At 45.7% G+C, this 25,092-nt stretch overlaps 16 non-coding genes and 3 pseudogenes across 16 annotated transcripts; all 19 read left to right on the top strand.

The window, feature by feature from the left end:
• Positions 1-292: 292 nt before the first annotated feature.
• On the top strand, positions 293-483 carry LOC141221688 (U2 spliceosomal RNA). Its single transcript, XR_012289650.1, has one exon. It is a non-coding gene; the product is annotated as a U2 spliceosomal RNA (small nuclear RNA).
• Positions 484-1,603: 1,120 nt separating this feature from the next.
• LOC141221728 (U2 spliceosomal RNA) lies at positions 1,604-1,794 on the top strand. The gene has a single exon (XR_012289689.1). It is a non-coding gene; the product is annotated as a U2 spliceosomal RNA (small nuclear RNA).
• A 1,118-nt stretch (positions 1,795-2,912) lies between these two features.
• On the top strand, positions 2,913-3,103 carry LOC141221689 (U2 spliceosomal RNA). The gene has a single exon (XR_012289651.1). It is a non-coding gene; the product is annotated as a U2 spliceosomal RNA (small nuclear RNA).
• Positions 3,104-4,223: 1,120 nt separating this feature from the next.
• On the top strand, positions 4,224-4,414 carry LOC141221690 (U2 spliceosomal RNA). Its single transcript, XR_012289652.1, has one exon. It is a non-coding gene; the product is annotated as a U2 spliceosomal RNA (small nuclear RNA).
• Positions 4,415-5,536: 1,122 nt separating this feature from the next.
• On the top strand, positions 5,537-5,727 carry LOC141221691 (U2 spliceosomal RNA). Its single transcript, XR_012289653.1, has one exon. It is a non-coding gene; the product is annotated as a U2 spliceosomal RNA (small nuclear RNA).
• A 1,121-nt stretch (positions 5,728-6,848) lies between these two features.
• On the top strand, positions 6,849-7,039 carry LOC141221693 (U2 spliceosomal RNA). The gene has a single exon (XR_012289655.1). It is a non-coding gene; the product is annotated as a U2 spliceosomal RNA (small nuclear RNA).
• A 1,120-nt stretch (positions 7,040-8,159) lies between these two features.
• LOC141221694 (U2 spliceosomal RNA) lies at positions 8,160-8,350 on the top strand. The gene has a single exon (XR_012289656.1). It is a non-coding gene; the product is annotated as a U2 spliceosomal RNA (small nuclear RNA).
• Positions 8,351-10,302: 1,952 nt separating this feature from the next.
• Positions 10,303-10,493, top strand: LOC141221739 (U2 spliceosomal RNA). The gene has a single exon (XR_012289700.1). It is a non-coding gene; the product is annotated as a U2 spliceosomal RNA (small nuclear RNA).
• Positions 10,494-11,615: 1,122 nt separating this feature from the next.
• Positions 11,616-11,806, top strand: LOC141221735 (U2 spliceosomal RNA). Its single transcript, XR_012289696.1, has one exon. It is a non-coding gene; the product is annotated as a U2 spliceosomal RNA (small nuclear RNA).
• A 1,120-nt stretch (positions 11,807-12,926) lies between these two features.
• Positions 12,927-13,018, top strand: LOC141221770 (U2 spliceosomal RNA; annotated as a pseudogene).
• Positions 13,019-13,807: 789 nt separating this feature from the next.
• Positions 13,808-13,987, top strand: LOC141221752 (U2 spliceosomal RNA; annotated as a pseudogene).
• A 1,121-nt stretch (positions 13,988-15,108) lies between these two features.
• LOC141221695 (U2 spliceosomal RNA) lies at positions 15,109-15,299 on the top strand. Its single transcript, XR_012289657.1, has one exon. It is a non-coding gene; the product is annotated as a U2 spliceosomal RNA (small nuclear RNA).
• A 1,123-nt stretch (positions 15,300-16,422) lies between these two features.
• LOC141221696 (U2 spliceosomal RNA) lies at positions 16,423-16,613 on the top strand. Its single transcript, XR_012289658.1, has one exon. It is a non-coding gene; the product is annotated as a U2 spliceosomal RNA (small nuclear RNA).
• A 1,124-nt stretch (positions 16,614-17,737) lies between these two features.
• On the top strand, positions 17,738-17,928 carry LOC141221697 (U2 spliceosomal RNA). Its single transcript, XR_012289659.1, has one exon. It is a non-coding gene; the product is annotated as a U2 spliceosomal RNA (small nuclear RNA).
• A 1,127-nt stretch (positions 17,929-19,055) lies between these two features.
• LOC141221698 (U2 spliceosomal RNA) lies at positions 19,056-19,246 on the top strand. The gene has a single exon (XR_012289660.1). It is a non-coding gene; the product is annotated as a U2 spliceosomal RNA (small nuclear RNA).
• A 1,120-nt stretch (positions 19,247-20,366) lies between these two features.
• LOC141221699 (U2 spliceosomal RNA) lies at positions 20,367-20,557 on the top strand. The gene has a single exon (XR_012289661.1). It is a non-coding gene; the product is annotated as a U2 spliceosomal RNA (small nuclear RNA).
• Positions 20,558-21,682: 1,125 nt separating this feature from the next.
• LOC141221700 (U2 spliceosomal RNA) lies at positions 21,683-21,873 on the top strand. The gene has a single exon (XR_012289662.1). It is a non-coding gene; the product is annotated as a U2 spliceosomal RNA (small nuclear RNA).
• Positions 21,874-22,993: 1,120 nt separating this feature from the next.
• Positions 22,994-23,085, top strand: LOC141221771 (U2 spliceosomal RNA; annotated as a pseudogene).
• A 794-nt stretch (positions 23,086-23,879) lies between these two features.
• On the top strand, positions 23,880-24,065 carry LOC141221759 (U2 spliceosomal RNA). Its single transcript, XR_012289716.1, has one exon. It is a non-coding gene; the product is annotated as a U2 spliceosomal RNA (small nuclear RNA).
• Positions 24,066-25,092: the final 1,027 nt, after the last annotated feature.

Consider the following 25,092-nt stretch of genomic DNA (forward strand, 5'->3'; position numbering starts at 1 on the left):
GGTAGACAGCTGCTCGTTCCACCCCCCCCCCCGCCTTAATTGGTTCTCCTCCCTTCCAACGGTGTTGAGGCGGGTGGGAACAGCCGGGGGTTGAGGGTACTGTGCTAAAAGAGGTGGAGTTATGCAGATCTAAAACGCGTGGATTGCAGCAGCAGCAAGCCGAAAAGTGCAGGCATGTGAGGGATCTAGAGGTTGACAGCATGTCTTCTTAACGGGAGTCCAGGTGGCCATCTCCACAAATGGACTTTTCAGAATCCTTGGGTGGCACCGTAGTCGGAAACCAATTCTGGTTATCGCTTCTCGGCCTTTTGGCTAAGATCAAGTGTAGTATCTGTTCTTATCAGTTTAATATCTGATACGTCCCCTATCTGGGGACCATATATTAAATGGATTTTTAGAACAGGGAGATGGAAAAAGAGCTTGCTCTGTCCACTCCACGCATTGACCTGGTATTGCAGTATCTCCAGGACCGGTGCACCCCTTCTTTAATGCAGTTTCTAAAATCAGAAAGAATTGAATTCAATGCTTTTTGTTCATTTTGCTTGTTTGTCGGATTTTGGGATGGACTCTTTGGCTTTGCTTTTCTTCTCCTCATTGGATTTTTCATGTTAAAAGTTGCAGAAGCCAGATGACAAGCTCATTTTGGTTCAACTTCAGCAACTGTGCATTGCATTGCCATGTAATGTAATGTAATGCAATGCTATCTATCTAGCTCTCCCTCTATACTTCCTTTTGGATAAACAGACATATTAGGCAAGCATTTTGGAGCTTTCACCTAAATAACTACAGGTGGTGAGATAAGCTGCACAATATAATTGACCTTTCAGTATATTGTTGCACACACACCATCTATTTAGCAAATGCCCTTGTTATCAACAGCAGCCTTTTAAACTCACCTGAGCTAACAGGTATGTGAGCTGGTTACTCTGCTGCGCTTAAAATTTCTTTTTTGGTTTGCTACAATGCCTTTTCTGAAACGTTGTCTCCCTCTGCTGGAACACTGACTTCTTTCATTTAATGCCTGCAGACTATAAAAGAGAAACCAACCCAAAAAGTTTGGTTGATTAGTCTGTGGCATTCTTTTAAACTGTTGCTTATGGCGGTCTCTGTGAGCTTCTCAGTGACATTCAGCCATCCAGGTATCCCGCCTGCAGTAGACGGAATGTGGCAATGGAACGCTGGCTGCGCGTGTCATAATAGGCTCTGAGCCTTTATATACCTGCGCACAGCAGCAGCCACCTTCAGTCTGCTGCTGGACAGCCAGCAGCAGCAGCAGCAGGAGAGGTAATTAATCAGCAACCCTCCTGCTAAGGGTAGACAGCTGCTCGTTCCACCCCCCCCCCGCCTTAATTGGTTCTCCTCCCTTCCAACGGTGTTGAGGCGGGTGGGAACAGCCGGGGGTTGAGGGTACTGTGCTAAAAGAGGTGGAGTTATGCAGATCTAAAACGCGTGGATTGCAGCAGCAGCAAGCCGAAAAGTGCAGGCATGTGAGGGATCTAGAGGTTGACAGCATGTCTTCTTAACGGGAGTCCAGGTGGCCATCTCCACAAATGGACTTTTCAGAATCCTTGGGTGGCACCGTAGTCGGAAACCAATTCTGGTTATCGCTTCTCGGCCTTTTGGCTAAGATCAAGTGTAGTATCTGTTCTTATCAGTTTAATATCTGATACGTCCCCTATCTGGGGACCATATATTAAATGGATTTTTAGAACAGGGAGATGGAAAAAGAGCTTGCTCTGTCCACTCCACGCATTGACCTGGTGTTGCAGTATCTCCAGGACCGGTGCACCCCTTCTTTAATGCAGTTTCTAAAATCAGAAAGAATTGAATTCAATGCTTTTTGTTCATTTTGCTTGTTTGTCGGATTTTGGGATGGACTCTTTGGCTTTGCTTTTCTTCTCCTCATTGGATTTTTCATGTTAAAAGTTGCAGAAGCCAGATGACAAGCTCATTTTGGTTCAACTTCAGCAACTGTGCATTGCATTGCCATGTAATGTAATGTAATGCAATGCTATCTATCTAGCTCTCCCTCTATACTTCCTTTTGGATAAACAGACATATTAGGCAAGCATTTTGGAGCTTTCACCTAAATAACTACAGGTGGTGAGATAAGCTGCACAATATAATTGACCTTTCAGTATATTGTTGCACACACACCATCTATTTAGCAAATGCCCTTGTTATCAACAGCAGCCTTTTAAACTCACCTGAGCTAACAGGTATGTGAGCTGGTTACTCTGCTGCGCTTAAAATTTCTTTTTTGGTTTGCTACAATGCCTTTTCTGAAACGTTGTCTCCCTCTGCTGGAACACTGACTTCTTTCATTTAATGCCTGCAGACTATAAAAGAGAAACCAACCCAAAAAGTTTGGTTGATTAGTCTGTGGCATTCTTTTAAACTGTTGCTTATGGCGGTCTCTGTGAGCTTCTCAGTGACATTCAGCCATCCAGGTATCCCGCCTGCAGTAGACGGAATGTGGCAATGGAACGCTGGCTGCGCGTGTCATAATAGGCTCTGAGCCTTTATATACCTGCGCACAGCAGCAGCCACCTTCAGTCTGCTGCTGGACAGCCAGCAGCAGCAGCAGGAGAGGTAATTAATCAGCAACCCTCCTGCTAAGGGTAGACAGCTGCTCGTTCCACCCCCCCCCCCGCCTTAATTGGTTCTCCTCCCTTCCAACGGTGTTGAGGCGGGTGGGAACAGCCGGGGGTTGAGGGTACTGTGCTAAAAGAGGTGGAGTTATGCAGATCTAAAACGCGTGGATTGCAGCAGCAGCAAGCCGAAAAGTGCAGGCATGTGAGGGATCTAGAGGTTGACAGCATGTCTTCTTAACGGGAGTCCAGGTGGCCATCTCCACAAATGGACTTTTCAGAATCCTTGGGTGGCACCGTAGTCGGAAACCAATTCTGGTTATCGCTTCTCGGCCTTTTGGCTAAGATCAAGTGTAGTATCTGTTCTTATCAGTTTAATATCTGATACGTCCCCTATCTGGGGACCATATATTAAATGGATTTTTAGAACAGGGAGATGGAAAAAGAGCTTGCTCTGTCCACTCCACGCATTGACCTGGTATTGCAGTATCTCCAGGACCGGTGCACCCCTTCTTTAATGCAGTTTCTAAAATCAGAAAGAATTGAATTCAATGCTTTTTGTTCATTTTGCTTGTTTGTCGGATTTTGGGATGGACTCTTTGGCTTTGCTTTTCTTCTCCTCATTGGATTTTTCATGTTAAAAGTTGCAGAAGCCAGATGACAAGCTCATTTTGGTTCAACTTCAGCAACTGTGCATTGCATTGCCATGTAATGTAATGTAATGCAATGCTATCTATCTAGCTCTCCCTCTATACTTCCTTTTGGATAAACAGACATATTAGGCAAGCATTTTGGAGCTTTCACCTAAATAACTACAGGTGGTGAGATAAGCTGCACAATATAATTGACCTTTCAGTATATTGTTGCACACACACCATCTATTTAGCAAATGCCCTTGTTATCAACAGCAGCCTTTTAAACTCACCTGAGCTAACAGGTATGTGAGCTGGTTACTCTGCTGCGCTTAAAATTTCTTTTTTGGTTTGCTACAATGCCTTTTCTGAAACGTTGTCTCCCTCTGCTGGAACACTGACTTCTTTCATTTAATGCCTGCAGACTATAAAAGAGAAACCAACCCAAAAAGTTTGGTTGATTAGTCTGTGGCATTCTTTTAAACTGTTGCTTATGGCGGTCTCTGTGAGCTTCTCAGTGACATTCAGCCATCCAGGTATCCCGCCTGCAGTAGACGGAATGTGGCAATGGAACGCTGGCTGCGCGTGTCATAATAGGCTCTGAGCCTTTATATACCTGCGCACAGCAGCAGCCACCTTCAGTCTGCTGCTGGACAGCCAGCAGCAGCAGCAGCAGGAGAGGTAATTAATCAGCAACCCTCCTGCTAAGGGTAGACAGCTGCTCGTTCCACCCCCCCCCCGCCTTAATTGGTTCTCCTCCCTTCCAACGGTGTTGAGGCGGGTGGGAACAGCCGGGGGTTGAGGGTACTGTGCTAAAAGAGGTGGAGTTATGCAGATCTAAAACGCGTGGATTGCAGCAGCAGCAAGCCGAAAAGTGCAGGCATGTGAGGGATCTAGAGGTTGACAGCATGTCTTCTTAACGGGAGTCCAGGTGGCCATCTCCACAAATGGACTTTTCAGAATCCTTGGGTGGCACCGTAGTCGGAAACCAATTCTGGTTATCGCTTCTCGGCCTTTTGGCTAAGATCAAGTGTAGTATCTGTTCTTATCAGTTTAATATCTGATACGTCCCCTATCTGGGGACCATATATTAAATGGATTTTTAGAACAGGGAGATGGAAAAAGAGCTTGCTCTGTCCACTCCACGCATTGACCTGGTATTGCAGTATCTCCAGGACCGGTGCACCCCTTCTTTAATGCAGTTTCTAAAATCAGAAAGAATTGAATTCAATGCTTTTTGTTCATTTTGCTTGTTTGTCGGATTTTGGGATGGACTCTTTGGCTTTGCTTTTCTTCTCCTCATTGGATTTTTCATGTTAAAAGTTGCAGAAGCCAGATGACAAGCTCATTTTGGTTCAACTTCAGCAACTGTGCATTGCATTGCCATGTAATGTAATGTAATGCAATGCTATCTATCTAGCTCTCCCTCTATACTTCCTTTTGGATAAACAGACATATTAGGCAAGCATTTTGGAGCTTTCACCTAAATAACTACAGGTGGTGAGATAAGCTGCACAATATAATTGACCTTTCAGTATATTGTTGCACACACACCATCTATTTAGCAAATGCCCTTGTTATCAACAGCAGCCTTTTAAACTCACCTGAGCTAACAGGTATGTGAGCTGGTTACTCTGCTGCGCTTAAAATTTCTTTTTTGGTTTGCTACAATGCCTTTTCTGAAACGTTGTCTCCCTCTGCTGGAACACTGACTTCTTTCATTTAATGCCTGCAGACTATAAAAGAGAAACCAACCCAAAAAGTTTGGTTGATTAGTCTGTGGCATTCTTTTAAACTGTTGCTTATGGCGGTCTCTGTGAGCTTCTCAGTGACATTCAGCCATCCAGGTATCCCGCCTGCAGTAGACGGAATGTGGCAATGGAACGCTGGCTGCGCGTGTCATAATAGGCTCTGAGCCTTTATATACCTGCGCACAGCAGCAGCCACCTTCAGTCTGCTGCTGGACAGCCAGCAGCAGCAGCAGCAGGAGAGGTAATTAATCAGCAACCCTCCTGCTAAGGGTAGACAGCTGCTCGTTCCACCCCCCCCCCCCGCCTTAATTGGTTCTCCTCCCTTCCAACGGTGTTGAGGCGGGTGGGAACAGCCGGGGGTTGAGGGTACTGTGCTAAAAGAGGTGGAGTTATGCAGATCTAAAACGCGTGGATTGCAGCAGCAGCAAGCCGAAAAGTGCAGGCATGTGAGGGATCTAGAGGTTGACAGCATGTCTTCTTAACGGGAGTCCAGGTGGCCATCTCCACAAATGGACTTTTCAGAATCCTTGGGTGGCACCGTAGTCGGAAACCAATTCTGGTTATCGCTTCTCGGCCTTTTGGCTAAGATCAAGTGTAGTATCTGTTCTTATCAGTTTAATATCTGATACGTCCCCTATCTGGGGACCATATATTAAATGGATTTTTAGAACAGGGAGATGGAAAAAGAGCTTGCTCTGTCCACTCCACGCATTGACCTGGTATTGCAGTATCTCCAGGACCGGTGCACCCCTTCTTTAATGCAGTTTCTAAAATCAGAAAGAATTGAATTCAATGCTTTTTGTTCATTTTGCTTGTTTGTCGGATTTTGGGATGGACTCTTTGGCTTTGCTTTTCTTCTCCTCATTGGATTTTTCATGTTAAAAGTTGCATAAGCCAGATGACAAGCTCATTTTGGTTCAACTTCAGCAACTGTGCATTGCATTGCCATGTAATGTAATGTAATGCAATGCTATCTATCTAGCTCTCCCTCTATACTTCCTTTTGGATAAACAGACATATTAGGCAAGCATTTTGGAGCTTTCACCTAAATAACTACAGGTGGTGAGATAAGCTGCACAATATAATTGACCTTTCAGTATATTGTTGCACACACACCATCTATTTAGCAAATGCCCTTGTTATCAACAGCAGCCTTTTAAACTCACCTGAGCTAACAGGTATGTGAGCTGGTTACTCTGCTGCGCTTAAAATTTCTTTTTTGGTTTGCTACAATGCCTTTTCTGAAACGTTGTCTCCCTCTGCTGGAACACTGACTTCTTTCATTTAATGCCTGCAGACTATAAAAGAGAAACCAACCCAAAAAGTTTGGTTGATTAGTCTGTGGCATTCTTTTAAACTGTTGCTTATGGCGGTCTCTGTGAGCTTCTCAGTGACATTCAGCCATCCAGGTATCCCGCCTGCAGTAGACGGAATGTGGCAATGGAACGCTGGCTGCGCGTGTCATAATAGGCTCTGAGCCTTTATATACCTGCGCACAGCAGCAGCCACCTTCAGTCTGCTGCTGGACAGCCAGCAGCAGCAGCAGCAGGAGAGGTAATTAATCAGCAACCCTCCTGCTAAGGGTAGACAGCTGCTCGTTCCACCCCCCCCCCCGCCTTAATTGGTTCTCCTCCCTTCCAACGGTGTTGAGGCGGGTGGGAACAGCCGGGGGTTGAGGGTACTGTGCTAAAAGAGGTGGAGTTATGCAGATCTAAAACGCGTGGATTGCAGCAGCAGCAAGCCGAAAAGTGCAGGCATGTGAGGGATCTAGAGGTTGACAGCATGTCTTCTTAACGGGAGTCCAGGTGGCCATCTCCACAAATGGACTTTTCAGAATCCTTGGGTGGCACCGTAGTCGGAAACCAATTCTGGTTATCGCTTCTCGGCCTTTTGGCTAAGATCAAGTGTAGTATCTGTTCTTATCAGTTTAATATCTGATACGTCCCCTATCTGGGGACCATATATTAAATGGATTTTTAGAACAGGGAGATGGAAAAAGAGCTTGCTCTGTCCACTCCACGCATTGACCTGGTATTGCAGTATCTCCAGGACCGGTGCACCCCTTCTTTAATGCAGTTTCTAAAATCAGAAAGAATTGAATTCAATGCTTTTTGTTCATTTTGCTTGTTTGTCGGATTTTGGGATGGACTCTTTGGCTTTGCTTTTCTTCTCCTCATTGGATTTTTCATGTTAAAAGTTGCAGAAGCCAGATGACAAGCTCATTTTGGTTCAACTTCAGCAACTGTGCATTGCATTGCCATGTAATGTAATGTAATGCAATGCTATCTATCTAGCTCTCCCTCTATACTTCCTTTTGGATAAACAGACATATTAGGCAAGCATTTTGGAGCTTTCACCTAAATAACTACAGGTGGTGAGATAAGCTGCACAATATAATTGACCTTTCAGTATATTGTTGCACACACACCATCTATTTAGCAAATGCCCTTGTTATCAACAGCAGCCTTTTAAACTCACCTGAGCTAACAGGTATGTGAGCTGGTTACTCTGCTGCGCTTAAAATTTCTTTTTTGGTTTGCTACAATGCCTTTTCTGAAACGTTGTCTCCCTCTGCTGGAACACTGACTTCTTTCATTTAATGCCTGCAGACTATAAAAGAGAAACCAACCCAAAAAGTTTGGTTGATTAGTCTGTGGCATTCTTTTAAACTGTTGCTTATGGCGGTCTCTGTGAGCTTCTCAGTGACATTCAGCCATCCAGGTATCCCGCCTGCAGTAGACGGAATGTGGCAATGGAACGCTGGCTGCGCGTGTCATAATAGGCTCTGAGCCTTTATATACCTGCGCACAGCAGCAGCCACCTTCAGTCTGCTGCTGGACAGCCAGCAGCAGCAGCAGCAGGAGAGGTAATTAATCAGCAACCCTCCTGCTAAGGGTAGACAGCTGCTCGTTCCACCCCCCCCCCGCCTTAATTGGTTCTCCTCCCTTCCAACGGTGTTGAGGCGGGTGGGAACAGCCGGGGGTTGAGGGTACTGTGCTAAAAGAGGTGGAGTTATGCAGATCTAAAACGCGTGGATTGCAGCAGCAGCAAGCCGAAAAGTGCAGGCATGTGAGGGATCTAGAGGTTGACAGCATGTCTTCTTAACGGGAGTCCAGGTGGCCATCTCCACAAATGGACTTTTCAGAATCCTTGGGTGGCACCGTAGTCGGAAACCAATTCTGGTTATCGCTTCTCGGCCTTTTGGCTAAGATCAAGTGTAGTATCTGTTCTTATCAGTTTAATATCTGATACGTCCCCTATCTGGGGACCATATATTAAATGGATTTTTAGAACAGGGAGATGGAAAAAGAGCTTGCTCTGTCCACTCCACGCATTGACCTGGTATTGCAGTATCTCCAGGACCGGTGCACCCCTTCTTTAATGCAGTTTCTAAAATCAGAAAGAATTGAATTCAATGCTTTTTGTTCATTTTGCTTGTTTGTCGGATTTTGGGATGGACTCTTTGGCTTTGCTTTTCTTCTCCTCATTGGATTTTTCATGTTAAAAGTTGCAGAAGCCAGATGACAAGCTCATTTTGGTTCAACTTCAGCAACTGTGCATTGCATTGCCATGTAATGTAATGTAATGCAATGCTATCTATCTAGCTCTCCCTCTATACTTCCTTTTGGATAAACAGACATATTAGGCAAGCATTTTGGAGCTTTCACCTAAATAACTACAGGTGGTGAGATAAGCTGCACAATATAATTGACCTTTCAGTATATTGTTGCACACACACCATCTATTTAGCAAATGCCCTTGTTATCAACAGCAGCCTTTTAAACTCACCTGAGCTAACAGGTATGTGAGCTGGTTACTCTGCTGCGCTTAAAATTTCTTTTTTGGTTTGCTACAATGCCTTTTCTGAAACGTTGTCTCCCTCTGCTGGAACACTGACTTCTTTCATTTAATGCCTGCAGACTATAAAAGAGAAACCAACCCAAAAAGTTTGGTTGATTAGTCTGTGGCATTCTTTTAAACTGTTGCTTATGGCGGTCTCTGTGAGCTTCTCAGTGACATTCAGCCATCCAGGTATCCCGCCTGCAGTAGACGGAATGTGGCAATGGAACGCTGGCTGCGCGTGTCATAATAGGCTCTGAGCCTTTATATACCTGCGCACAGCAGCAGGGAGATGGAAAAAGAGCTTGCTCTGTCCACTCCACGCATTGACCTGGTATTGCAGTATCTCCAGGACCGGTGCACCCCTTCTTTAATGCAGTTTCTAAAATCAGAAAGAATTGAATTCAATGCTTTTTGTTCATTTTGCTTGTTTGTCGGATTTTGGGATGGACTCTTTGGCTTTGCTTTTCTTCTCCTCATTGGATTTTTCATGTTAAAAGTTGCAGAAGCCAGATGACAAGCTCATTTTGGTTCAACTTCAGCAACTGTGCATTGCATTGCCATGTAATGTAATGTAATGCAATGCTATCTATCTAGCTCTCCCTCTATACTTCCTTTTGGATAAACAGACATATTAGGCAAGCATTTTGGAGCTTTCACCTAAATAACTACAGGTGGTGAGATAAGCTGCACAATATAATTGACCTTTCAGTATATTGTTGCACACACACCATCTATTTAGCAAATGCCCTTGTTATCAACAGCAGCCTTTTAAACTCACCTGAGCTAACAGGTATGTGAGCTGGTTACTCTGCTGCGCTTAAAATTTCTTTTTTGGTTTGCTACAATGCCTTTTCTGAAACGTTGTCTCCCTCTGCTGGAACACTGACTTCTTTCATTTAATGCCTGCAGACTATAAAAGAGAAACCAACCCAAAAAGTTTGGTTGATTAGTCTGTGGCATTCTTTTAAACTGTTGCTTATGGCGGTCTCTGTGAGCTTCTCAGTGACATTCAGCCATCCAGGTATCCCGCCTGCAGTAGACGGAATGTGGCAATGGAACGCTGGCTGCGCGTGTCATAATAGGCTCTGAGCCTTTATATACCTGCGCACAGCAGCAGCCACCTTCAGTCTGCTGCTGGACAGCCAGCAGCAGCAGCAGCAGGAGAGGTAATTAATCAGCAACCCTCCTGCTAAGGGTAGACAGCTGCTCGTTCCACCCCCCCCCCGCCTTAATTGGTTCTCCTCCCTTCCAACGGTGTTGAGGCGGGTGGGAACAGCCGGGGGTTGAGGGTACTGTGCTAAAAGAGGTGGAGTTATGCAGATCTAAAACGCGTGGATTGCAGCAGCAGCAAGCCGAAAAGTGCAGGCATGTGAGGGATCTAGAGGTTGACAGCATGTCTTCTTAACGGGAGTCCAGGTGGCCATCTCCACAAATGGACTTTTCAGAATCCTTGGGTGGCACCGTAGTCGGAAACCAATTCTGGTTATCGCTTCTCGGCCTTTTGGCTAAGATCAAGTGTAGTATCTGTTCTTATCAGTTTAATATCTGATACGTCCCCTATCTGGGGACCATATATTAAATGGATTTTTAGAACAGAGAGATGGAAAAAGAGCTTGCTCTGTCCACTCCACGCATTGACCTGGTATTGCAGTATCTCCAGGACCGGTGCACCCCTTCTTTAATGCAGTTTCTAAAATCAGAAAGAATTGAATTCAATGCTTTTTGTTCATTTTGCTTGTTTGTCGGATTTTGGGATGGACTCTTTGGCTTTGCTTTTCTTCTCCTCATTGGATTTTTCATGTTAAAAGTTGCAGAAGCCAGATGACAAGCTCATTTTGGTTCAACTTCAGCAACTGTGCATTGCATTGCCATGTAATGTAATGTAATGCAATGCTATCTATCTAGCTCTCCCTCTATACTTCCTTTTGGATAAACAGACATATTAGGCAAGCATTTTGGAGCTTTCACCTAAATAACTACAGGTGGTGAGATAAGCTGCACAATATAATTGACCTTTCAGTATATTGTTGCACACACACCATCTATTTAGCAAATGCCCTTGTTATCAACAGCAGCCTTTTAAACTCACCTGAGCTAACAGGTATGTGAGCTGGTTACTCTGCTGCGCTTAAAATTTCTTTTTTGGTTTGCTACAATGCCTTTTCTGAAACGTTGTCTCCCTCTGCTGGAACACTGACTTCTTTCATTTAATGCCTGCAGACTATAAAAGAGAAACCAACCCAAAAAGTTTGGTTGATTAGTCTGTGGCATTCTTTTAAACTGTTGCTTATGGCGGTCTCTGTGAGCTTCTCAGTGACATTCAGCCATCCAGGTATCCCGCCTGCAGTAGACGGAATGTGGCAATGGAACGCTGGCTGCGCGTGTCATAATAGGCTCTGAGCCTTTATATACCTGCGCACAGCAGCAGCCACCTTCAGTCTGCTGCTGGACAGCCAGCAGCAGCAGCAGCAGGAGAGGTAATTAATCAGCAACCCTCCTGCTAAGGGTAGACAGCTGCTCGTTCCACCCCCCCCCCCCGCCTTAATTGGTTCTCCTCCCTTCCAACGGTGTTGAGGCGGGTGGGAACAGCCGGGGGTTGAGGGTACTGTGCTAAAAGAGGTGGAGTTATGCAGATCTAAAACACGTGGATTGCAGCAGCAGCAAGCCGAAAAGTGCAGGCATGTGAGGGATCTAGAGGTTGACAGCATGTCTTCTTAACGGGAGTCCAGGTGGCCATCTCCACAAATGGACTTTTCAGAATCCTTGGGTGGCACCGTAGTCGGAAACCAATTCTGGTTATCGCTTCTCGGCCTTTTGGCTAAGATCAAGTGTAGTATCTGTTCTTATCAGTTTAATATCTGATACGTCCCCTATCTGGGGACCATATATTAAATGGATTTTTAGAACAGGGAGATTGAAAAAGAGCTTGCTCTGTCCACTCCACGCATTGACCTGGTATTGCAGTATCTCCAGGACCGGTGCACCCCTTCTTTAATGCAGTTTCTAAAATCAGAAAGAATTGAATTCAATGCTTTTTGTTCATTTTGCTTGTTTGTCGGATTTTGGGATGGACTCTTTGGCTTTGCTTTTCTTCTCCTCATTGGATTTTTCATGTTAAAAGTTGCAGAAGCCAGATGACAAGCTCATTTTGGTTCAACTTCAGCAACTGTGCATTGCATTGCCATGTAATGTAATGTAATGCAATGCTATCTATCTAGCTCTCCCTCTATACTTCCTTTTGGATAAACAGACATATTAGGCAAGCATTTTGGAGCTTTCACCTAAATAACTACAGGTGGTGAGATAAGCTGCACAATATAATTGACCTTTCAGTATATTGTTGCACACACACCATCTATTTAGCAAATGCCCTTGTTATCAACAGCAGCCTTTTAAACTCACCTGAGCTAACAGGTATGTGAGCTGGTTACTCTGCTGCGCTTAAAATTTCTTTTTTGGTTTGCTACAATGCCTTTTCTGAAACGTTGTCTCCCTCTGCTGGAACACTGACTTCTTTCATTTAATGCCTGCAGACTATAAAAGAGAAACCAACGCAAAAAGTTTGGTTGATTAGTCTGTGGCATTCTTTTAAACTGTTGCTTATGGCGGTCTCTGTGAGCTTCTCAGTGACATTCAGCCATCCAGGTATCCCGCCTGCCGTAGACGGAATGTGGCAATGGAACGCTGGCTGCGCGTGTCATAATAGGCTCTGAGCCTTTATATACCTGCGCACAGCAGCAGCCACCTTCAGTCTGCTGCTGGACAGCCAGCAGCAGCAGCAGCAGGAGAGGTAATTAATCAGCAACCCTCCTGCTAAGGGTAGACAGCTGCTCGTTCCACCCCCCCCCCGCCTTAATTGGTTCTCCTCCCTTCCAACGGTGTTGAGGCGGGTGGGAACAGCCGGGGGTTGAGGGTACTGTGCTAAAAGAGGTGGAGTTATGCAGATCTAAAACGCGTGGATTGCAGCAGCAGCAAGCCGAAAAGTGCAGGCATGTGAGGGATCTAGAGGTTGACAGCATGTCTTCTTAACGGGAGTCCAGGTGGCCATCTCCACAAATGGACTTTTCAGAATCCTTGGGTGGCACCGTAGTCGGAAACCAATTCTGGTTATCGCTTCTCGGCCTTTTGGCTAAGATCAAGTGTAGTATCTTTCGAAAAGGCGGTTTTGGATGTTGGCCGCCCTAGTAGATTGATACATTATGCACACTGGGGTTTAGGCGCTTGTTAGTACGCCAGGTGGCTAATATAGTCATCTGGTGGAAAGCATGGCCCCCCAGGATCGACGCCATTGGGCCGGGGAAGATCGAAAGCCCGAAGTGTGAAGTGCCCCAGGAGTGGTGACCCTGGGGTGCCTTAACTCACTGGGATTGGGAACCCCACTTGAGTTTATGGCACATTTGCACAAGCACTTCAAATTTTCTTTCTTCGCACACACCCTTATTCCGGGCCTTCTGGCCTTAGGATGGGGAATTTTTCAATTCCCGGTCGAAGGTCCGGGCAGTATTATACTGTGAAACCTTCACTATTTATTTAATTTCTTTGTCACTGTGTGTCCACTTATTCACGTGTGTCACGTCCTACTAGGATTTTGTCGGGATGCGGTTCCCTTACGGGTTCCTCTCTTGGCAGGTCTAGGGGGGGAGTGTGTGGCCATCAGGTTCCGCTCCCCCCTGAACCCCCCTGGCTATCCTCTTTCGGGAGGAGAGCGTTGTTGGCTCCCCTCTTCCGGGAGGGGAGCACAGTCTTTGGCCCCCAGTGCCTTGCCCGGGTGAGAACTCGGGCAGGTGCTGGGGGTAAGATTGGGTCGCCTCTGGCTTCGGCTGGAGGTGGCTTTTTGTCCCTGTTCCTCGCTGTGGCCTTTTGGCTCGGAGGGACGGGGAATGGTTTGGGGGACCCTTCTCCTTTTGGAGAGGGTTTCAAGAAGACCAGCATCCTAGTGCACTTTTTTTGTGGCACTTGTCACTTTTTTAAGCGCACTCGGGTTTTGTACACGAATTCGGGCTTTCGGTAAAAAAAATCTGTTCTTATCAGTTTAATATCTGATATGTCCCCTATCTGGGGACCATATATTAAATGGATTTTTAGAACAGGGAGATGGAAAAAGAGCTTGCTCTGTCCACTCCACGCATTGACCTGGTATTGCAGTATCTCCAGGACCGGTGCACCCCTTCTTTAATGCAGTTTCTAAAATCAGAAAGAATTGAATTCAATGCTTTTTGTTCATTTTGCTTGTTTGTCGGATTTTGGGATGGACTCTTTGGCTTTGCTTTTCTTCTCCTCATTGGATTTTTCATGTTAAAAGTTGCAGAAGCCAGATGACAAGCTCATTTTGGTTCAACTTCAGCAACTGTGCATTGCATTGCCATGTAATGTAATGTAATGCAATGCTATCTATCTAGCTCTCCCTCTATACTTCCTTTTGGATAAACAGACATATTAGGCAAGCATTTTGGAGCTTTCACCTAAATAACTACAGGTGGTGAGATAAGCTGCACAATATAATTGACCTTTCAGTATATTGTTGCACACACACCATCTATTTAGCAAATGCCCTTGTTATCAACAGCAGCCTTTTAAACTCACCTGAGCTAACAGGTATGTGAGCTGGTTACTCTGCTGCGCTTAAAATTTCTTTTTTGGTTTGCTACAATGCCTTTTCTGAAACGTTGTCTCCCTCTGCTGGAACACTGACTTCTTTCATTTAATGCCTGCAGACTATAAAAGAGAAACCAACCCAAAAAGTTTGGTTGATTAGTCTGTGGCATTCTTTTAAACTGTTGCTTATGGCGGTCTCTGTGAGCTTCTCAGTGACATTCAGCCATCCAGGTATCCCGCCTGCAGTAGACGGAATGTGGCAATGGAACGCTGGCTGCGCGTGTCATAATAGGCTCTGAGCCTTTATATACCTGCGCACAGCAGCAGCCACCTTCAGTCTGCTGCTGGACAGCCAGCAGCAGCAGCAGCAGGAGAGGTAATTAATCAGCAACCCTCCTGCTAAGGGTAGACAGCTGCTCGTTCCACCCCCCCCCCCGCCTTAATTGGTTCTCCTCCCTTCCAACGGTGTTGAGGCGGGTGGGAACAGCCGGGGGTTGAGGGTACTGTGCTAAAAGAGGTGGAGTTCTGCAGATCTAAAACGCGTGGATTGCAGCAGCAGCAAGCCGAAAAGTGCAGGCATGTGAGGGATCTAGAGGTTGACAGCATGTCTTCTTAACGGGAGTCCAGGTGGCCATCTCCACAAATGGACTTTTCAGAATCCTTGGGTGGCACCGTAGTCGGAAGCCAATTCTGGTTATCGCTTCTCGGCCTTTTGGCTAAGATCAAGTGTAGTATCTGTTCTTATCAGTTTAATATCTGATACGTCCCCTATCTGGGGACCATATATTAAATGGATTTTTAGAACAGGGAGATGGAAAAAGAGCTTGCTCTGTCCACTCCACGCATTGACCTGGTATTGCAGTATCTCCAGGACCGGTGCACCCCTTCTTTAATGCAGTTTCTAAAATCAGAAAGAATTGAATTCAATGCTTTTTGTTCATTTTGCTTGTTTGTCGGATTTTGGGATGGACTCTTTGGCTTTGCTTTTCTTCTCCTCATTGGATTTTTCATGTTAAAAGTTGCAGAAGCCAGATGACAAGCTCATTTTGGTTCAACTTCAGCAACTGTGCATTGCATTGCCATGTAATATAATGTAATGCAATGCTATCTATCTAGCTCTCCCTCTATACTTCCTTTTGGATAAACAGACATATTAGGCAAGCATTTTGGAGCTTTCACCTAAATAACTACAGGTGGTGAGATAAGCTGCACAATATAATTGACCTTTCAGTATATTGTTGCACACACACCATCTATTTAGCAAATGCCCTTGTTATCAACAGCAGCCTTTTAAACTCACCTGAGCTAACAGGTATGTGAGCTGGTTACTCTGCTGCGCTTAAAATTTCTTTTTTGGTTTGCTACAATGCCTTTTCTGAAACGTTGTCTCCCTCTGCTGGAACACTGACTTCTTTCATTTAATGCCTGCAGACTATAAAAGAGAAACCAACCCAAAAAGTTTGGTTGATTAGTCTGTGGCATTCTTTTAAACTGTTGCTTATGGCTGTCTCTGTGAGCTTCTCAGTGACATTCAGCCATCCAGGTATCCCGCCTGCAGTAGACGGAATGTGGCAATGGAACGCTGGCTGCGCGTGTCATAATAGGCTCTGAGCCTTTATATACCTGCGCACAGCAGCAGCCACCTTCAGTCTGCTGCTGGACAGCCAGCAGCAGCAGCAGCAGCAGGAGAGGTAATTAATCAGCAACCCTCCTGCTAAGGGTAGACAGCTGCTCGTTCCACCCCCCCCCCGCCTTAATTGGTTCTCCTCCCTTCCAACGGTGTTGAGGCGGGTGGGAACAGCCGGGGGTTGAGGGTACTGTGCTAAAAGAGGTGGAGTTATGCAGATCTAAAACGCGTGGATTGCAGCAGCAGCAAGCCGAAAAGTGCAGGCATGTGAGGGATCTAGAGGTTGACAGCATATCTTCTTAACGGGAGTCCAGGTGGCCATCTCCACAAATGGACTTTTCAGAATCCTTGGGTGGCACCGTAGTCGGAAACCAATTCTGGTTATCGCTTCTCGGCCTTTTGGCTAAGATCAAGTGTAGTATCTGTTCTTATCAGTTTAATATCTGATACGTCCCCTATCTGGGGACCATATATTAAATGGATTTTTAGAACAGGGAGATGGAAAAAGAGCTTGCTCTGTCCACTCCACGCATTGACCTGGTATTGCAGTATCTCCAGGACCGGTGCACCCCTTCTTTAATGCAGTTTCTAAAATCAGAAAGAATTGAATTCAATGCTTTTTGTTCATTTTGCTTGTTTGTCGGATTTTGGGATGGACTCTTTGGCTTTGCTTTTCTTCTCCTCATTGGATTTTTCATGTTAAAAGTTGCAGAAGCCAGATGACAAGCTCATTTTGGTTCAACTTCAGCAACTGTGCATTGCATTGCCATGTAATGTAATGTAATGCAATGCTATCTATCTAGCTCTCCCTCTATACTTCCTTTTGGATAAACAGACATATTAGGCAAGCATTTTGGAGCTTTCACCTAAATAACTACAGGTGGTGAGATAAGCTGCACAATATAATTGACCTTTCAGTATATTGTTGCACACACACCATCTATTTAGCAAATGCCCTTGTTATCAACAGCAGCCTTTTAAACTCACCTGAGCTAACAGGTATGTGAGCTGGTTACTCTGCTGCGCTTAAAATTTCTTTTTTGGTTTGCTACAATGCCTTTTCTGAAACGTTGTCTCCCTCTGCTGGAACACTGACTTCTTTCATTTAATGCCTGCAGACTATAAAAGAGAAACCAACCCAAAAAGTTTGGTTGATTAGTCTGTGGCATTCTTTTAAACTGTTGCTTATGGCTGTCTCTGTGAGCTTCTCAGTGACACTCAGCCATCCAGGTATCCCGCCTGCAGTAGACGGAATGTGGCAATGGAACGCTGGCTGCGCGTGTCATAATAGGCTCTGAGCCTTTATATACCTGCGCACAGCAGCAGCCACCTTCAGTCTGCTGCTGGACAGCCAGCAGCAGCAGCAGCAGCAGGAGAGGTAATTAATCAGCAACCCTCCTGCTAAGGGTAGACAGCTGCTCGTTCCACCCCCCCCCCCGCCTTAATTGGTTCTCCTCCCTTCCAACGGTGTTGAGGCGGGTGGGAACAGCCGGGGGTTGAGGGTACTGTGCTAAAAGAGGTGGAGTTATGCAGATCTAAAACGCGTGGATTGCAGCAGCAGCAAGCCGAAAAGTGCAGGCATGTGAGGGATCTAGAGGTTGACAGCATGTCTTCTTAACGGGAGTCCAGGTGGCCATCTCCACAAATGGACTTTTCAGAATCCTTGGGTGGCACCGTAGTCGGAAACCAATTCTGGTTATCGCTTCTCGGCCTTTTGGCTAAGATCAAGTGTAGTATCTGTTCTTATCAGTTTAATATCTGATACGTCCCCTATCTGGGGACCATATATTAAATGGATTTTTAGAACAGGGAGATGGAAAAAGAGCTTGCTCTGTCCACTCCACGCATTGACCTGGTATTGCAGTATCTCCAGGACCGGTGCACCCCTTCTTTAATGCAGTTTCTAAAATCAGAAAGAATTGAATTCAATGCTTTTTGTTCATTTTGCTTGTTTGTCGGATTTTGGGATGGACTCTTTGGCTTTGCTTTTCTTCTCCTCATTGGATTTTTCATGTTAAAAGTTGCAGAAGCCAGATGACAAGCTCATTTTGGTTCAACTTCAGCAACTGTGCATTGCATTGCCATGTAATGTAATGTAATGCAATGCTATCTATCTAGCTCTCCCTCTATACTTCCTTTTGGATAAACAGACATATTAGGCAAGCATTTTGGAGCTTTCACCTAAATAACTACAGGTGGTGAGATAAGCTGCACAATATAATTGACCTTTCAGTATATTGTTGCACACACACCATCTATTTAGCAAATGCCCTTGTTATCAACAGCAGCCTTTTAAACTCACCTGAGCTAACAGGTATGTGAGCTGGTTACTCTGCTGCGCTTAAAATTTCTTTTTTGGTTTGCTACAATGCCTTTTCTGAAACGTTGTCTCCCTCTGCTGGAACACTGACTTCTTTCATTTAATGCCTGCAGACTATAAAAGAGAAACCAACCCAAAAAGTTTGGTTGATTAGTCTGTGGCATTCTTTTAAACTGTTGCTTATGGCTGTCTCTGTGAGCTTCTCAGTGACATTCAGCCATCCAGGTATCCCGCCTGCAGTAGACGGAATGTGGCAATGGAACGCTGGCTGCGCGTGTCATAATAGGCTCTGAGCCTTTATATACCTGCGCACAGCAGCAGCCACCTTCAGTCTGCTGCTGGACAGCCAGCAGCAGCAGCAGCAGCAGCAGGAGAGGTAATTAATCAGCAACCCTCCTGCTAAGGGTAGACAGCTGCTCGTTCCACCCCCCCCCCCGCCTTAATTGGTTCTCCTCCCTTCCAACGGTGTTGAGGCGGGTGGGAACAGCCGGGGGTTGAGGGTACTGTGCTAAAAGAGGTGGAGTTATGCAGATCTAAAACGCGTGGATTGCAGCAGCAGCAAGCCGAAAAGTGCAGGCATGTGAGGGATCTAGAGGTTGACAGCATGTCTTCTTAACGGGAGTCCAGGTGGCCATCTCCACAAATGGACTTTTCAGAATCGTTGGGTGGCACCGTAGTCGGAAACCAATTCTGGTTATCGCTTCTCGGCCTTTTGGCTAAGATCAAGTGTAGTATCTGTTCTTATCAGTTTAATATCTGATACGTCCCCTATCTGGGGACCATATATTAAATGGATTTTTAGAACAGGGAGATGGAAAAAGAGCTTGCTCTGTCCACTCCACGCATTGACCTGGTATTGCAGTATCTCCAGGACCGGTGCACCCCTTCTTTAATGCAGTTTCTAAAATCAGAAAGAATTGAATTCAATGCTTTTTGTTCATTTTGCTTGTTTGTCGGATTTTGGGATGGACTCTTTGGCTTTGCTTTTCTTCTCCTCATTGGATTTTTCATGTTAAAAGTTGCAGAAGCCAGATGACAAGCTCATTTTGGTTCAACTTCAGCAACTGTGCATTGCATTGCCATGTAATGTAATGTAATGCAATGCTATCTATCTAGCTCTCCCTCTATACTTCCTTTTGGATAAACAGACATATTAGGCAAGCATTTTGGAGCTTTCACCTAAATAACTACAGGTGGTGAGATAAGCTGCACAATATAATTGACCTTTCAGTATATTGTTGCACACACACCATCTATTTAGCAAATGCCCTTGTTATCAACAGCAGCCTTTTAAACTCACCTGAGCTAACAGGTATGTGAGCTGGTTACTCTGCTGCGCTTAAAATTTCTTTTTTGGTTTGCTACAATGCCTTTTCTGAAACGTTGTCTCCCTCTGCTGGAACACTGACTTCTTTCATTTAATGCCTGCAGACTATAAAAGAGAAACCAACCCAAAAAGTTTGGTTGATTAGTCTGTGGCATTCTTTTAAACTGTTGCTTATGGCGGTCTCTGTGAGCTTCTCAGTGACATTCAGCCATCCAGGTATCCCGCCTGCAGTAGACGGAATGTGGCAATGGAACGCTGGCTGCGCGTGTCATAATAGGCTCTGAGCCTTTATATACCTGCGCACAGCAGCAGCCACCTTCAGTCTGCTGCTGGACAGCCAGCAGCAGCAGCAGCAGGAGAGGTAATTAATCAGCAACCCTCCTGCTAAGGGTAGACAGCTGCTCGTTCCACCCCCCCCCCGCCTTAATTGGTTCTCCTCCCTTCCAACGGTGTTGAGTCAGGTGGGAACAGCCGGGGGTTGAGGGTACTGTGCTAAAAGAGGTGGAGTTATGCAGATCTAAAACGCGTGGATTGCAGCAGCAGCAAGCCGAAAAGTGCAGGCATGTGAGGGATCTAGAGGTTGACAGCATGTCTTCTTAACGGGAGTCCAGGTGGCCATCTCCACAAATGGACTTTTCAGAATCCTTGGGTGGCACCGTAGTCGGAAACCAATTCTGGTTATCGCTTCTCGGCCTTTTGGCTAAGATCAAGTGTAGTATCTGTTCTTATCAGTTTAATATCTGATACGTCCCCTATCTGGGGACCATATATTAAATGGATTTTTAGAACAGGGAGATGGAAAAAGAGCTTGCTCTGTCCACTCCACGCATTGACCTGGTATTGCAGTATCTCCAGGACCGGTGCACCCCTTCTTTAATGCAGTTTCTAAAATCAGAAAGAATTGAATTCAATGCTTTTTGTTCATTTTGCTTGTTTGTCGGATTTTGGGATGGACTCTTTGGCTTTGCTTTTCTTCTCCTCATTGGATTTTTCATGTTAAAAGTTGCAGAAGCCAGATGACAAGCTCATTTTGGTTCAACTTCAGCAACTGTGCATTGCATTGCCATGTAATGTAATGTAATGCAATGCTATCTATCTAGCTCTCCCTCTATACTTCCTTTTGGATAAACAGACATATTAGGCAAGCATTTTGGAGCTTTCACCTAAATAACTACAGGTGGTGAGATAAGCTGCACAATATAATTGACCTTTCAGTATATTGTTGCACACACACCATCTATTTAGCAAATGCCCTTGTTATCAACAGCAGCCTTTTAAACTCACCTGAGCTAACAGGTATGTGAGCTGGTTACTCTGCTGCGCTTAAAATTTCTTTTTTGGTTTGCTACAATGCCTTTTCTGAAACGTTGTCTCCCTCTGCTGGAACACTGACTTCTTTCATTTAATGCCTGCAGACTATAAAAGAGAAACCAACCCAAAAAGTTTGGTTGATTAGTCTGTGGCATTCTTTTAAACTGTTGCTTATGGCGGTCTCTGTGAGCTTCTCAGTGACATTCAGCCATCCAGGTATCCCGCCTGCAGTAGACGGAATGTGGCAATGGAACGCTGGCTGCGCGTGTCATAATAGGCTCTGAGCCTTTATATACCTGCGCACAGCAGCAGCCACCTTCAGTCTGCTGCTGGACAGCCAGCAGCAGCAGCAGCAGGAGAGGTAATTAATCAGCAACCCTCCTGCTAAGGGTAGACAGCTGCTCGTTCCACCCCCCCCCCCCCCCGCCTTAATTGGTTCTCCTCCCTTCCAACGGTGTTGAGGCGGGTGGGAACAGCCGGGGGTTGAGGGTACTGTGCTAAAAGAGGTGGAGTTATGCAGATCTAAAACGCGTGGATTGCAGCAGCAGCAAGCCGAAAAGTGCAGGCATGTGAGGGATCTAGAGGTTGACAGCATGTCTTCTTAACGGGAGTCCAGGTGGCCATCTCCACAAATGGACTTTTCAGAATCCTTGGGTGGCACCGTAGTCGGAAACCAATTCTGGTTATCGCTTCTCGGCCTTTTGGCTAAGATCAAGTGTAGTATCTGTTCTTATCAGTTTAATATCTGATACGTCCCCTATCTGGGGACCATATATTAAATGGATTTTTAGAACAGGGAGATGGAAAAAGAGCTTGCTCTGTCCACTCCACGCATTGACCTGGTATTGCAGTATCTCCAGGACCGGTGCACCCCTTCTTTAATGCAGTTTCTAAAATCAGAAAGAATTGAATTCAATGCTTTTTGTTCATTTTGCTTGTTTGTCGGATTTTGGGATGGACTCTTTGGCTTTGCTTTTCTTCTCCTCATTGGATTTTTCATGTTAAAAGTTGCAGAAGCCAGATGACAAGCTCATTTTGGTTCAACTTCAGCAACTGTGCATTGCATTGCCATGTAATGTAATGTAATGCAATGCTATCTATCTAGCTCTCCCTCTATACTTCCTTTTGGATAAACAGACATATTAGGCAAGCATTTTGGAGCTTTCACCTAAATAACTACAGGTGGTGAGATAAGCTGCACAATATAATTGACCTTTCAGTATATTGTTGCACACACACCATCTATTTAGCAAATGCCCTTGTTATCAACAGCAGCCTTTTAAACTCACCTGAGCTAACAGGTATGTGAGCTGGTTACTCTGCTGCGCTTAAAATTTCTTTTTTGGTTTGCTACAATGCCTTTTCTGAAACGTTGTCTCCCTCTGCTGGAACACTGACTTCTTTCATTTAATGCCTGCAGACTATAAAAGAGAAACCAACCCAAAAAGTTTGGTTGATTAGTCTGTGGCATTCTTTTAAACTGTTGCTTATGGCGGTCTCTGTGAGCTTCTCAGTGACATTCAGCCATCCAGGTATCCCGCCTGCAGTAGACGGAATGTGGCAATGGAACGCTGGCTGCGCGTGTCATAATAGGCTCTGAGCCTTTATATACCTGCGCACAGCAGCAGCCACCTTCAGTCTGCTGCTGGACAGCCAGCAGCAGCAGCAGCAGGAGAGGTAATTAATCAGCAACCCTCCTGCTAAGGGTAGACAGCTGCTCGTTCCACCCCCCCCCCGCCTTAATTGGTTCTCCTCCCTTCCAACGGTGTTGAGGCGGGTGGGAACAGCCGGGGGTTGAGGGTACTGTGCTAAAAGAGGTGGAGTTATGCAGATCTAAAACGCGTGGATTGCAGCAGCAGCAAGCCGAAAAGTGCAGGCATGTGAGGGATCTAGAGGTTGACAGCATGTCTTCTTAACGGGAGTCCAGGTGGCCATCTCCACAAATGGACTTTTCAGAATCCTTGGGTGGCACCGTAGTCGGAAACCAATTCTGGTTATCGCTTCTCGGCCTTTTGGCTAAGATCAAGTGTAGTATCTTTCGAAAAGGCGGTTTTGGATGTTGGCCGCCCTAGTAGATTGATACATTATGCACACTGGGGTTTAGGCGCTTGTTAGTACGCCAGGTGGCTAATATAGTCATCTGGTGGAAAGCATGGCCCCCCAGGATCGACGCCATTGGGCCGGGGAAGATCGAAAGCCCGAAGTGTGAAGTGCCCCAGGAGTGGTGACCCTGGGGTGCCTTAACTCACTGGGATTGGGAACCCCACTTGAGTTTATGGCACATTTGCACAAGCACTTCAAATTTTCTTTCTTCGCACACACCCTTATTCCGGGCCTTCTGGCCTTAGGATGGGGAATTTTTCAATTCCCGGTCGAAGGTCCGGGCAGTATTATACTGTGAAACCTTCACTATTTATTTAATTTCTTTGTCACTGTGTGTCCACTTATTCACGTGTGTCACGTCCTACTAGGATTTTGTCGGGATGCGGTTCCCTTACGGGTTCCTCTCTTGGCAGGTCTAGGGGGGGAGTGTGTGGCCATCAGATTCCGCTCCCCCCTGAACCCCCCTGGCTCTCCTCTTTCGGGAGGAGAGCGTTGTTGGCTCCCCTCTTCCGGGAGGGGAGCACAGTCTTTGGCTCCCAGTGCCTTGCTCGGGTGAGAACTCGGGCAGGTGCTGGGGGTAAGATTGGGTCGCCTCTGGCTTCGGCTGGAGGTGGCTTTTTGTCCCTGTTCCTCGCTGTGGCCTTTTGGCTCGGAGGGACGGGGAATGGTTTGGGGGACCCTTCTCCTTTTGGAGAGGGTTTCAAGAAGACCAGCATCCTAGTGCACTTTTTTTGTGGCACTTGTCACTTTTTTAAGCGCACTCGGGTTTTGTACACGAATTCGGGCTTTCGATGAAAAAAAAAAAAAAAAAATCTGTTCTTATCAGTTTAATATCTGATACGTCCCCTATCTTGGGACCATATATTAAATGGATTTTTAGAACAGGGAGATGGAAAAAGAGCTTGCTCTGTCCACTCCACGCATTGACCTGGTATTGTAGTATCTCCAGGACCGGTGCACCCCTTCTTTAATGCAGTTTCTAAAATCAGAAAGAATTGAATTCAATGCTTTTTGTTCATTTTGCTTGTTTGTCGGATTTTGGGATGGACTCTTTGGCTTTGCTTTTCTTCTCCTCATTGGATTTTTCATGTTAAAAGTTGCAGAAGCCAGATGACAAGCTCATTTTGGTTCAACTTCAGCAACTGTGCATTGCATTGCCATGTAATGTAATGTAATGCAATGCTATCTATCTAGCTCTCCCTCTATACTTCCTTTTGGATAAACAGACATATTAGGCAAGCATTTTGGAGCTTTCACCTAAATAACTACAGGTGGTGAGATAAGCTGCACAATATAATTGACCTTTCAGTATATTGTTGCACACACACCATCTATTTAGCAAATGCCCTTGTTATCAACAGCAGCCTTTTAAACTCACCTGAGCTAACAGGTATGTGAGCTGGTTACTCTGCTGCGCTTAAAATTTCTTTTTTGGTTTGCTACAATGCCTTTTCTGAAACGTTGTCTCCCTCTGCTGGAACACTGACTTCTTTCATTTAATGCCTGCAGACTATAAAAGAGAAACCAACCCAAAAAGTTTGGTTGATTAGTCTGTGGCATTCTTTTAAACTGTTGCTTATGGCGGTCTCTGTGAGCTTCTCAGTGACATTCAGCCATCCAGGTATCCCGCCTGCAGTAGACGGAATGTGGCAATGGAACGCTGGCTGCGCGTGTCAAAATGGGCTCTGAGCCTTTATATACCTGCGCACAGCAGCAGCCACCTTCAGTCTGCTGCTGGACAGCCAGCAGCAGCAGCAGGAGAGGTAATTAATCAGCAACCCTCCTGCTAAGGGTAGACAGCTGCTCGTTCCACCCCCCCCCCGCCTTAATTGGTTCTCCTCCCTTCCAACGGTGTTGAGGCGGGTGGGAACAGCCGGGGGTTGAGGGTACTGTGCTAAAAGAGGTGGAGTTATGCAGATCTAAAACGCGTGGATTGCAGCAGCAGCAAGCCGAAAAGTGCAGGCATGTGAGGGATCTAGAGGTTGACAGCAT

This window comes from Phyllobates terribilis, unplaced genomic scaffold, assembly GCF_046119375.1.
Source record: "Phyllobates terribilis strain yellow unplaced genomic scaffold, ASM4611937v1 Scaffold_334__1_contigs__length_2070977, whole genome shotgun sequence".
NCBI lineage: Eukaryota > Metazoa > Chordata > Amphibia > Anura > Dendrobatidae > Phyllobates > Phyllobates terribilis.